This window comes from Parus major, chromosome 1 (genome assembly GCF_001522545.3).
Source record: "Parus major isolate Abel chromosome 1, Parus_major1.1, whole genome shotgun sequence".
Classification (NCBI taxonomy): Eukaryota; Metazoa; Chordata; class Aves; order Passeriformes; family Paridae; genus Parus; species Parus major.
Genome location: NC_031768.1, coordinates 11,935,299 through 11,948,621, shown reverse-complemented (window position 1 = coordinate 11,948,621; position 13,323 = coordinate 11,935,299). Strand labels below are relative to the sequence as shown.

At 36.8% G+C, this 13,323-nt stretch overlaps 1 long non-coding RNA gene across 1 annotated transcript in view; it reads right to left on the bottom strand.

Moving 5' to 3' along the window:
- The window catches only part of LOC107213561, a 41,288-nt gene extending 32,646 nt beyond the window's left edge, over window positions 1-8,642 (bottom strand). Inside the window, exons 1-2 of the long non-coding RNA XR_001524753.2 lie at window positions 7,146-8,642; window positions 2,692-2,760 (exon numbers count right to left, since the gene is read on the bottom strand). This is a non-coding gene — a long non-coding RNA (uncharacterized LOC107213561). The remainder of the gene's footprint in view (window positions 1-2,691; window positions 2,761-7,145) is intronic.
- Window positions 8,643-13,323: the final 4,681 nt, after the last annotated feature.

The window sequence follows — 13,323 nt, the reverse complement described above, 5'->3', positions numbered from 1 at the left end:
CTGTGCTCCGACAATAAGGAATTCTTTCCTATGCCAGAAATGTTCAGAAAGAAAATATGAAGTTTAGCTACAAAATGATAACCATGAAAATAAAAACTGAATTCCCAATTGCATTGCTACTAGAAACTGATTTTCAAAATTATTAGGATGTAAAAATAAAGCTAAAATAATAGCCAGTAATTTTATGCATTATGTCAGTATTCATCAAATATTTCACAACAGTGAATTATTTAAAGTTTAATATTTAAAGTATCCATAGACTTTTTTGGAAAATAATAGCAAATAATTCAATAACAGAGAATTGTTAAATATAATAGTGAAAGAGACTGCAGATCCCAAAAAAAAATTGAAGAATAATTATAGCTCCAACAAATATTAATTGTGGTGTTTTTTCCTTTAATCAATTAACAACTGCATATCGATTTACAGTTCTAGGTCACAGAGTAAATAGTTTAGGCTTTTAAAAATATCAGGCATTTTTGACAGAATTACATCATTTCAAGATGCTTGGAAAATAAACGCCTTGGAAAATAAACTGCTAACTTTGAGTGTCTCCATTTTTCCTTATTTCTGTTTCTAAATCCATCTTAAACCATCTAAAATTAGAAATATTAGTTTCACCATCATAATAGCCCAACTCCTTTCTTCTGCTGTGCTAGAGAGAAATCCAGATTAGGCAGGCATTACTAAGCTTTCAGCAGCACATGTGAAAGCTTGGAGTGTTTTCTCAGAAAGAATGTTCACACCTAATTTCTACTTTTCCTTCCACCCAGCTTACAATTTATTTTCAATTATAGCTCTGCAGAAGAGTTTGCAACACATGACTGATAAATTCAAAAGGTACTGGCAGGCCAGCAGAGACACATAAGTGATGCTTCTTTTTGTAATAGTGACCCGCATGCAAGTGCATAATAAAACAGCAGAAAGATTGTAAATGATCCAAAGAATAGCAGAGACATTGTTCAGAATGGCATTTTATCTTTATCATGCTGCTCTCCATGACAGCTCAGTAGTCTGTCATGTTAATTGTGTTGATGATCCTTGGGCAAATGCCCCCATTGTATTTAACAGATTGGTTCCCTAATAAACAACCTGAGGTCAGAGGTCTGTTTTCATATCCTACAGATCTGCTCTTGAATTTGTGTTTAATTATTATTTTCATGGCCAAAACCACAGGACAAATAACAGAGATTAAATTGAAGCAAGTAGATGAATAAAAACAGCATTATCTCAACAGTATTTATACAAACTGTGAGTGCCTATGAATAATTAACATGTTTTTGAAATCAAGTCTAACCAAAACCAAAGCAAACCAGTAAAACTAGATTGCAGTTCCAGAACATTTGGGGTATAATCCCTTGGGACTCTGGTCTGTTCCAGAGCACTTTAAACTCTGTTACCTTCATTCTTTCCTGCTGAGGATGAATCTGATCTCTGACACCACCAGCTGCTCAAAACATTTTGAGCTCATTATTTACCACTTTAATCAGTAACAGCAATGCACCACTGGACCCTGTGCAGCCCCACATGCCATGATCCTTTCTTTGTCCCAACCCAAGCCTCTCTAAATGATGCCTTCATCTGCTTCATGGAGTTTTACCTCAGGGCTCAGTGGGTACAGAGGTCCTCACACTGGCCTTCACAGCACAGACAAATGCTGCCTCAAGGATTAAGGTATTTTTCACAGCAGACTGTTAAGCATTGTCATTCTTTAACCTTCAATCTCTTTTCATGCTTACTCTTCATCTTTTTAGAGCAGTAGGTCATAAAAAGGCTTGAAGCTGAAATACTGCCTGAAGCTGTTTAATTGTGATTTTTAATGGGTCATTGTGTATTTAAATTTGCCAAGTACATAGACTAAAAAAATTAAAAAAAAAAAAAAAAAAGAAGAAAAAGATTCTAGAAACCTCATAAAAAAACCCCAAAAAACTTGCTTTTTTATATGAGGCTATGGTTGGAAGATCTCACTAGAGAATGGTGTGAAGGAAGTGGCTGAGGAGGTGACAGACAAAAATGCTTCAACTGGCATAAAGGGTGCCTCTACTGTAGAGAACACAAGTGGTTCACGTGAGGAGCCTTTTCTAGGTGAAGAAGAGTGGTTGTGGTGTCCCAGGAAGAGGATTTTCACATAGTCCTATCAAGAAGCCAAGTTGCTTATATTCTGCTAAATTGTTACTATTAATCTTGAATAAATTATTCTCTAAAGCAAGGAAAGGTGTCCCTTGATGCTATTACACAACTCAGAGGCTTTTTTCCTTCTATTTCAAAGAAAGCCCTGTGAGTCACTTGCATGAAACCACATTTTTCCCAGCTTATTAAGGTTTTATATAAGGAAACTACCTCTGAACAACTAACTGAAAATTGTTATTCTGAGTTGAGTTACAAAATAAAACATACATTTATTTGCTTTTAAGTAATGAGCTCTTCTTCAAGGCTTTACACATTCATCCCAACAAACAATATTCTTTTCATTTGCACATTTCTCATAAAAAATCCATCTAGGCAAAATGTTTAAATTTCTTCTACAGCTTTTAACGATTTAATATATTTCTTTAAATGTATTTCTGTGTATATAAATAGTTTTAATATTGCCCTCCATTCCCATTAATACTTCTGTAAGGACAGTACAGCAAGGAAATTATAGGAAAGGAAAAGGGTGGGGTTTGGGTTTTTTTCAGATTAATTTATCACCTAGTCCAAGGAGCAGGAGTTTGGCATGTAGCCTCAATTTCTGTACAGCATCACCAACTTCCATGTTTTCTGTGAACACAGAAAATATTTCATTATTCTAATTAAAACAATCTTTTTCCCAGAAAGAGGAAGGTTTTCTGTTGAAATACACAAAATAATTACTATTTTTAATTATAAGGTGAATGTTTCATTTTCTTTACCACAAAAAATTATTAATATTCATCATAGTTATATTTTTTTCTTACTGTAGTAAAATTCGACATGGATTGCAGCAAAAAGCTTTATGCTATACTATGGTGTTATTCCAGATTAAGGATGGGTGCAACTCCAAAGGAGAGTCAGAATTATACACTGGAATTTATATTTGCCTTTTTAGCATTCACAGCTGGATGGATCTTGAAAATCTTGCACAGCTGACTGAATTCAAGGGCATCCTAACATATCCAAACACACAAATATATATATATTTTTATAGAGAGATGTTTAGTAACTAATTCTGTAGGTCAAATAAATCTCCCTCTGCTGGACATGCACTATGTGACCCTGTTTGGACACTGCATAATGGTCCTGGTGTTATTTTGCCTTTACTGAATGAAATAAACTGCAATTTTCAAAACTTGTCAATTCTCTCTCTCCCTACCTCTTTCCATCCCTTTCTTTCCATCTCTTCCTTTTGTTCTCATCCAAACAAGCATAATAACTATGTGGGTCCCTCTGAACACTCTCCATGTTTTGTTGAACTTCTCTTGTAAATATTAAACCTTTTTGTCTTTCCCTGTGGGGATTCTCTTGCCTCCAAATTTCTTTATGCAGTCTAAAGTGGTCAAATTATTTGGCAGAAAATTTTTGCCAGTGTGCTGTCCCAGTTTACATATCACATGTAAAATGCAATTTCATTTCTTCTATGTAAGTTGTTTGAAGAATTTATTTCAAAGTAAAAATCCAAATGAGATATTTTCTCCAAAACAAAGAAGTAAGAAAATGTCAACAATCTTTATAACCATTCTTCTAGTTCTAGGTCCTGCACATATATTGGTATCCCAAAATTTTAGCTGAAGAAACACAGAAATATAAGCAACTTTCCATACAAAACAGACTGAGTATATGTCTCAGAAAGACAACACAAGGTATCTTAGCATGCCTTCCTTTTCATACTCCATCTCAGGAGAGACAGGAAAAAAACGTTCCACTTCTTGTAAAGAGAATTTACAAAGCAATGCATGGAGATCCCTGGAAGTTTTCAAGGCCAGATTGGATGGAATTTTGAGCAACCAGACCTAGTGCCTGATGTCTCTTCCCAAAGCAGAGGGGTTGGAACTGATTTTTAAGGTCCCATCTAACCCAAGTCATCCTATGATTCCATGATACATGGTTAAGGAACTTAAAAGAACTGGCTTGTACAAAACTGTGTATTAGAGGTGTCCCTATAAATTTAAATTCTCAAAGACACACAAGTGTTCCACAAACATGAAAGAGCAGTAGAAATTCTTCAATGTATTTGGATAACAGCAGTTGATTCTGTAAGAACTTCTACTTTTATATTTCTAACCTAAAACAAAAGTTAAATTTTGTATGATTACCAGTATATTAGAAAGTTATAATACAGAAGAAAATATCAAACAGTGAAATCTGATGGATTTGTATGGAATTAGCATCATACATTAGTCAGGATGTCAGAATCTAGTCTTCTAGTGCCTCTTCCATTTGGTCAGGTTTAATAAAGGATTCAATAGATGTTAATTTTATGACCTCCTGACCACAAATTTGTTATGAATCCTTTCATGATGTTTTTGGGGCTATGTTTTATTGATTGTTTTGTTGGATTCTTTTGCCATCCTACTAGACTGCTTCTGTCTTTCAGTTTCCTATTCCAAACTTCCTACTTTCCACAACAAACTCTCAGCCTGTCACTTCTGATCAGAGCTGTTTTCAGTACACTTTTGTTCTCCAGCACTCAGGCTTCTCCTTCTAAATGTTCACCAGTTTGATCTTGTGTCTATTCATTGCCAGATTCTTTGCCTGGCATGTTTAATTTCATTTAAACCATTGCCTTCCTGGTCACTCCAATTGTTCATTATAGGTCAAAACTATAAACTGGTGGATGGAAAGTTGTACAGGTGCTTTAATATTAGCAACCAGAAGTCCATTAGGAAGACATTAATGGTTAAAAATTAGGCTAAGTGAGAAAATGCAAGTGTCTGAAGTGGGTATGACAATTTTAACATTTGACTCGTAAAACTGAACAGAAAATATAATAGAAATATTTCATCAATTTTGTATTTAAAAAAAAAAATCATTATCTCTATATAATGGGAGATCCAGCCTCCAAATGGGACTAATAGTCTGTTCATCAATATTTCTGTGACACCTGCAAGAAATTAGCCAAGCAATAATGGCTTAGTGCAGAAACTGCAAGAAAATGCCTGATAATTATACATTAACAAAACATAAAAAGTATATAAATAACTCATTGTTTTCTGTCATTCCTGTGAAGGGGATATATGTAAAAAACATAAACTTATTTTTTAATTAATTAATATTCTTCTCACTAGATGTGTATTTATTTACATGTAGAATCCAGTTCCAATATTTCAGTGCAATTTTATTTTAATAAATTTTATGAAAAATGTTAGCAACTTTTATTTATTTATTTTTTTTGCCTAAATGATTACATTCTAAAAGCCACTGGGAAAATGTTAGTTCATACCCATTCAAAATTGTGACATTGTTTAATTTTCTGCTAGGAAGAACAGAAAAAAAAGGCTTCTGTTTGCTCCAATAATAATCACTAAATAAATTCAATAGGGAACTTGCCTACTGATGCTGCAAACACCCTACAAACTCTTCATCCACAAGAAAGAAAGGCATTAAAAATGCCTTTCACTAGGTCAACACCTTTAACACAAAACAGATAAATACATTCAGTTTCTATCTAGCACAGAGCATTTTCTGACTGATCTTTAAAACACTGTCTGTAACACCTTCATGTCCTTAAAATTGTTAAACATTTGGCAGCATGTTATTAGGCCTCTACATACCAAAAATAAGCCTTGTTCTTTCCTTCCTGCTTTCATGCTCACATATTTCAAACACCCAAAGCATATGTAATAATGTTGCAAAGGGTTAGAGTTTAACACAGGATATTATTGTTAACATTCTAGCTTGTATATATTTCTTTCTGCATTTTGCATCCTAAATGCAGCAAGAGATGGGTTTGCATTTTGATAGAACAAAAAAATTACAAAGTTAAAACCAAGTCATGTTTTACATTGCTCTTTGGTGACATTTTTCTGTACAAGGACCTAAAACTTCACAATTGAAATGTGCATATGCACTTATTCTTTGTTATTTCACTCCATATTTTACTCTGTACGAGCACTGCTCAGAAATAACTAGAACATCCCTGTGTTTCAACACCAATTTTGCCACAAATCCAAACCAAAACCCCATACAAACTACTAAGAGGAAAACTAACTCTACTGTAGTCAAAATCAAACAATAGGTTTTAGTTAAATTTTAATGACTGTTCAGTTATGTTGCTTTGCTGTGACTTAGACCACAGGGAGTCACTGCAGTACAAACAAGTCATTGAAGTACCTCTATAGGCCAATAGATTATAGGACACTTTAATGCTGAGGACATTATGTACATGCATGTGTGCTAGTTTTGCATTAATTGGTATTTGGTGAGAAGAAAAGAAGCCACCCACAGAAATGATTTTTCTGAGAGAAGCTACTAGGAGCGTCCTCCATGCCTAGCAAAAACCAATAGCTGCCTAGCTTTGAGAACTGACAACCTATTAAACCATTTGAAGGGCTGGATCCGCCTCTGTGAGACTCACATTTTAAAGACAGGCCAGGCTACGAAATCTCTCTTGGCTTCTGGCTTTTGAAGAGGTGATTGGGTGCTGTTCAGAGCAGCCTCATGTGGCCTGTGCGGCGGGGCCAGGCCAGCTCCATGTAGCTGGGATGAGATTTTCTGTGCCCTGAGGGGAGGTGAGCGGGCTGCCGAGCCCCTCACCGGGGAGTCCACCGGGGGCTGCTGGGGCCGCTGCCCAGCGGGGCTAGGCTCCTTCCCGGCAGAACCCGCCAGTCTTTTTCCAGTGGCAGCGCTGGGCCATGCCAGCCGGGGGCTGTATCGGCGCTGGGAGCGGCCCCGAGGGCAGGAGCAGCCGGGGGCGGAGAGCGGCCCTGTGGCCGGGACTGCGGGGACAAAAAATTGGCGTGACCAGGACAACATCTCCTGGCCATTGCCACCTCGGGAATGAACTTTGGTTGTTTAGCTGCTTTGAGCCAGCCATGCTTGTCAAGAATAAAATCTCTGGAGAAATCCATGCCGGTTAAAATACTGTAAGTGTTTAGTTGTCTGCAGTTAATGTTCTTGTCCCATTTGTTAACCTTGTTTGTTGTACCCCTTGTTTACCTCCATAGTTGTTAGCAATGTTAATTACTTACCGGTTGTTGAAGTGTTTTAAGAGTTCTTTTATAAGATGTACCTCTACCCCCTTTCCCTTACTTCCCTGTTTCTATATAACAATCCTGCTCCCTGCACTCCTGTTTCCCTTCCCCGTCAGGAACCACTGCTGCTGCTCCCAGGGGACTGTGCGCCCGGGTCATAGGCAAACTAAGGCATGCCAGACACCGAAACAACGAGCTAACAGGGGAATAAAAGGTCAAAGAGACATATCCTAGCAAGCTATGATGGAAGACCGTCTTTCTGCATCACCTGAGTCTGCTTAAAAGTGGTCGCCATGACCTAAGAGTGACCTTCCTGGCCAATGACCCAGAACAAGAGGCCTCCTTGCTCGCCCCGTGAGGACGGAAGCCCCAGCTCTGCAGTGTGTGCTGCAAAGCTGAATTGTGCCTCCTCCTTGGAGCTGCCAGGGTGGGAGCAGCAGCGGTGCAAGCGACCCCTTGGAACCCCACCTGAAGGCCGAGTCCTAATAAAGGCATAAAACAGGAGTCCGTCTCCTGACCAATTTATTTCAGTTCTGAGGACAGCAGAACAAAAATGGCAGCAGCAGCTTTTCTATCTTCCAGTGTTCCTCATGAAGAAAAGCGCTGAGTGGAGCTGGCGGCCAGCACGGCTCGCACAGTGTCAGCAGAGACCCCGTGAGCAGCAGTCAGAGACACAGCCTGGGTGAGATCAACCTTTCAGCGCTGCAGAACTCTATAAAAACTGTTTCAATTGATAAAGCTTGAGAACAAATTAACCTACGAACAACAATTCTTTCCTGAATCAGGAAAAGGAAAGGGTGAAGACATGTAAAGAAAAACAACATGGGACAATGAGATCAGTAAAGAAGGAGTCAAATTCTAGTTAGGTGGGGATTGAGAGGATGCCTTGGTCTTGTGCTGACATTCTCTTTGTTAAGGCTATGGTGATGATATATTTTTGATATATCAGACTTTGTTTTTTCCCTGTAATTCATGAAGTGCATGGGGGGGATATAGCATTCACCCACAGCTGATGACAAAAGGGCATTCTTGCTGGAGCAAGTGGCTGCTGAAAAGCTGGGATCCAATGAGAAGCTTGATCAGAGAGAGATGAGAAACTTTGCCCCAGAGATAGAAAAAGAAAAGCCTCTGCTCCCAGAGATTAAATACGAATTTTTTTCTTAATTTTTTTTTTTTTTTAAATGCTAGGACAATTCATCCTTAAAATAGTACCCCATAAATTGACACGGCTCATGAAAGCGTGTTTGGGAAAGCTGCAAGGCATGGGAGGGACTTTCACACTGTGAACAGATTTTTATTTCCCGGGCAGCTGATTCACTGTAACATTTGAAGCCACAAGAGAACTGTTTCTTGTGGAGAAGTCTCCATGGCATGGAGAGAGAAACTCCTCTCCCTGCAAGAACTGATGAAAGACTATTATGGATGTGGTATCTGATCAAAAATCCCAGGTTTTGTCTCTACATTGTCTGTGGAAAAGAAAATAGGTTGTGAGGAGGGGAGAAGCGTTCTGAAGGTTTTATTCTGATTCTACTTATTATTTTAGTTCTGTTAATAAAGTTTTCTTTATACTTTTTAAATTTTGAGCCTGCTTTGCCCTCCTTCTAATTCATATCTCACAGCAGGAAATGAGTAAATAATTCTGCTAGATGCACTGATGATTTTAGCAAGTGCTAAACCCACTACAGATGATATCTTTATGTAGTTTCTGAGATCACCTCTACAAAATCTCTGTTCAGATAGGAGATTCTGCCTCCAGGCTGTTTTCCCACCTTGCAAAGTAGACCTGAGACTGATCTATATTTTTCAGACATCGACATTAAATGCTCAAGAAACTAATTGAGAATATTTACTACCCCTTGCAATATCTTAAGATATTGTTTGATTATAATCACAAATAATTATTTATCAAGGTAACAGCTAGAAAATTGGCCTTCTTAATATGAGTGTTGGTAGCAAAGCATCACTTCAACATTTACATTTAATTTTCACTTTTATTTCTATTGCCTCTAATTATAGTGAGCTGGTAACAAGAGAGAAAAAAATAATTATTAGTTGTAAAATCAATGCTGTAGAAAATGGATTTTAAAGGACAATCTAAATGCAGTGCTAGATGCAGTTAACATTTGAATGCTGAATTTTCATTGCTAAGAATGATAAAAGTGTATTAGCTCATACTATCCTATATATAATTAGACTAGCATTTCATTGAGAAATTGTACAGAGTCCTGTTAGGGGTCTTCCAAGCTTTTAAGCTATTGCACTTTAAGTGTAATCTGTCTCATGGTGATTCTTTCTGTAAAATATCCTGATAACCTTGCTATTCTATTCCATGTATCTTTGTCATAAAGGTCTATGTGTGTCTGTGCTTATGACAGACCAGAACATCTTCATTTTTATATACCTGATAATCCCAGTGGTCAGATTCTTAATGGTGTGTAACTGCTTTGCAGATCTCCTTGTAGTTTGTAGTTTCCATATTCTCCACATGTAGTCAACTGGTTCCTTACTCATCTGCTACATATTTCACACAAAAGATTGCTAAGAAATTGTTGGAGGGAACACAGCCTTCTCAGTTCGATTTCAGATTTTTTTGCAACAAAATCATTGCAAACAAAGATAAATTCTAATATTGACTCATATCAATATCAATCATGGAATCGCTATTACAGGGAATTATGTGTGTGTATTTTAGAGAGCAAATATTCTAAGATTTTAAGAAATTTATCAAAAAAATGAAGTGAGAATTTTATAATTGCAAGCCAAGATCACATGCATATTAATTCTGGAAAATCACAGACTTCATGTTTAAAAAAGGACATTCACAGGTAGCACTACCACTTCTTGACTGAGCTCTCCATTGGTTTGCTGAAGCTTGAAATTTCCTGATCCTTAAGTCAATGAGGTGATGTCTGTACAGTATCTTAAACAACTTTCCAGATGGGACTAAAAGTGGTTTGGGAATAGGGATGTATGGTAATACTGGACTTGGACACATTTTCATTGGGTGTTTTGGGTTAGTTTTGTTTTTTTGGGGGATTTTTTTTTTTTGCTTGTTAATAAAATGAGCGAAGTAAGCCATCTTTAATATCAGGTCAATAACTGCTCTGAGACAGGTTACATTAATACATTAGCAATAAAAACTGCCAAATCTAGGACATTTTTCTAAAGATAGATGACCAAAATAGAAAATAAATTGGGTACTGGACAATATCTATCAATAGGAAGTTAACCAGGGCAGAATCTAATACAAAGTCAAATTCAGCAATATAAAAATATTAATAATATTATCATAAAATAGCCTCTTATTGTGAGAAAACACAACCTTTAAAATAGAATCCTACATTTTTATAAACACAGGAGTGAAAAATTGTTAAAAACAGTAAAGGAGGTTGATGGTGTGGTGGTCTGATGTTGGCTGGATATCAGGTGTCCACCAAGCTCTTCTGTCGTTCAGCAGAAATATGGGGGGAGGGGGGAAATAAGGAAAGAACCCCAGCCCTCATGGGTGAAGATAAAGACAGTTTTAAAAGCAAAAGAAAAGGTCATGTAGGGAAGGAAAGTAAAATTCTGCTCCTCCCATCAGCAGGTGATGCCCAGCCACTTCCTGAGAAGCAGGACTTCAGCTGTGAAGGTTTTGCACCCCTCTTTCTCCTCCTCTTTTCTCAGCATTCAGATCTGAGCAGGCATCACATGGTATGGCGTATCTCTTTAGTCAGAGTGGGCCAGTTGCCCTGGCTGTGTCCTCTCCTGGGGTCTTTCCCACCCTCAGATTACTGGTGAGGGGGGACGTTGGAGAATCATTCTTGGTGCTATGTGAGCCTAAGCTCTGGTGTGTTATCAATACCTTCCTAGCCACCAATGCAAACACAGCACTCTGAGGGCTGCTGTGGGGAAAATTAAGTCTGTCTCAGACAGACTCAGTACACATGCAAAATTTGCTATCCTAATTTTAGCAATTATTTTTGTATACATAATGAAGATATTTTCTGTTAAGAGAATGAAGACTCAGAGAAGTAAAGCAAAATTGTGACACTTGATCCTTCCCAGTTTACAGCTCTGTAGCATCTTATCATATCAATGCCTCATAACAATATTTTTTAGAAAGAAGTAGAGAACTGCTTCTTTAGAGAACTTTTAGATAAGCAGTTGAGAGAAATTTGCTCTGAATGCTTCTTCCTAGGCAGATCTTCCTTCTCCACCCTGTAGAGACAGAAAGAAAACAAACAAAAAACTAAATGAAATCCAAATATGATAATGATTACTTATTAGCTGCTGTTTACTCACCCTGCAGATAGATGCTTCTATATCCAAAGTCATTCAGCCCTCATGAGATAATAACAATTAACATTCTTGGAGCAGATTAAAAATTTAATTAAATTTTTTTAAAAAGCTGAAATGGTCAAATGGAAAAAGCAAGCTGAACACAAGTACCAAGGACTACGTTCTATGATTCTAAATTGAACCTATGCTTAGCCAGTCTTTGTTGCTGTGATATTTTTGGAAAAAAACCCATGAATGTTTACTTTCTGATTTAACTGTAATTCAATAATTACCTAGATTGTCTTTTCCTATCACTATTTTGTTTCAAATTGAAGATCAAAATTTGCATAATTTGTATGTTTGAAAAACAGTGAAAACACTTAGTTTTCAACTTTGTAAGTTAAAATACTTTAAAAAATACTTTTTATCTTCACCAAATAAACAAATATGCGATATCTAATTTTTTACTAATAATCTAATGTTTTTACTTTGTTTTTACTATATACAAATGAACCAGAAATAGAGTACAGTTTATTAGGTCTATTCTTTGCTTTTTCTCATCATTATTCCCTTTATAATCCTGAGAATAATTTGTGATAATGACATGAATCTCTTGTTTGAGTTGTTCTCCTTTCATCTAACTATTTATGCATTTCTATTTTATGAGTGGATAATGAGAAATAACAAGTAAAGATTTGCAAAGATGTGCAAACATATGAAACACTGTACTGTCAGCCTGCTCAGATACAAAAGGAATGTTTTCAAAACTGTAGCTGAAAATATTCAATTTATAATTTTGTATCTGCACAAAAAATGTACACATTTTTCTTAAGAAAAAAATATTTTTGAGAAAAGAAAAGTTTCTTTTTGATGAGTGCAAAAATGGTATAGAGAGGAATCCTTTAGGGTACACTGCATACTCAGCTGCTGAAGAATTCTGTGTGACTGAAGGACATTCAGGATTTGAGTGCTCAGATGTGAAGTCTGTCTGTTTAATTTTGAAAGAAACGTTTATGCTTCAGGTTTTTGTTCTAATTTTCCTTACTCCACTCTGTTAAGAAAGACTTTTTTACAGTTTTTCTATGAGGTATGTTGAATAGTTTTCAAATAAAGAAATTTTTTTTTTTTAAAATACCATATTTCTTTATCAAAATGTCGTATTATTGCTATATTTGAGATTTGCAGATGCTCCTCAGGTTGTAGAATTTGTCTGTAATGCTCTGTGGGAAAAATTGGAATCAGAATAGGAAAAAAAGAAATTTTCTATGTGTTTTTAGTTAATTTCTTCATGGTAGCTTTGGTGATGTGTTTATAATTTGATTACATGGATATTTTTGGTTCTGCTGAGCAGTTCTCACACAGGGTCAAGGCCTTTTCCACTTTTCACACCGCCCACTAGTGATTTGGGAGTGCCCAAGAAGTTGGGAGGGCACAGAGCCAGGGGAGCTGACCCCAGCTGCCCAGCAGGATCCGTACGGATCACGCTCAGCAATTAAAGCTGGGTGAAGGAGAAGAGAGACACATTTGGAATCATGGTGTTTGTCTTGCCAAGTCACTGTTATGCAAGATGGAGACCAGCTTTGCTGGAGATTGCTGGACTGCCTGCCTTTGGGAAGTGGTGAATTAATTGCTTATTTTTCTCTCATGAATTTTCTCACTTTAAACTTCTGTTTCTGTTTCTCTCCTCATCCCACTGAAGAATGATAATTGAGCAGCTCCTCTGTGGGGTTGAGCTGCCCACCTGGGGTTAAACTACAAAAATATAGAAGGTAAAAAAGGTCATTTCACAGGGGGACTCCAGAAGAAGATTAAGCACATTTTTAAAATTTTAGCGAAAACTTTAATATTCCATTTGAGTGTATATATATATATTTAAATCTAGCTCTGATGGGAAGTACAGTTATCATAAAATGCC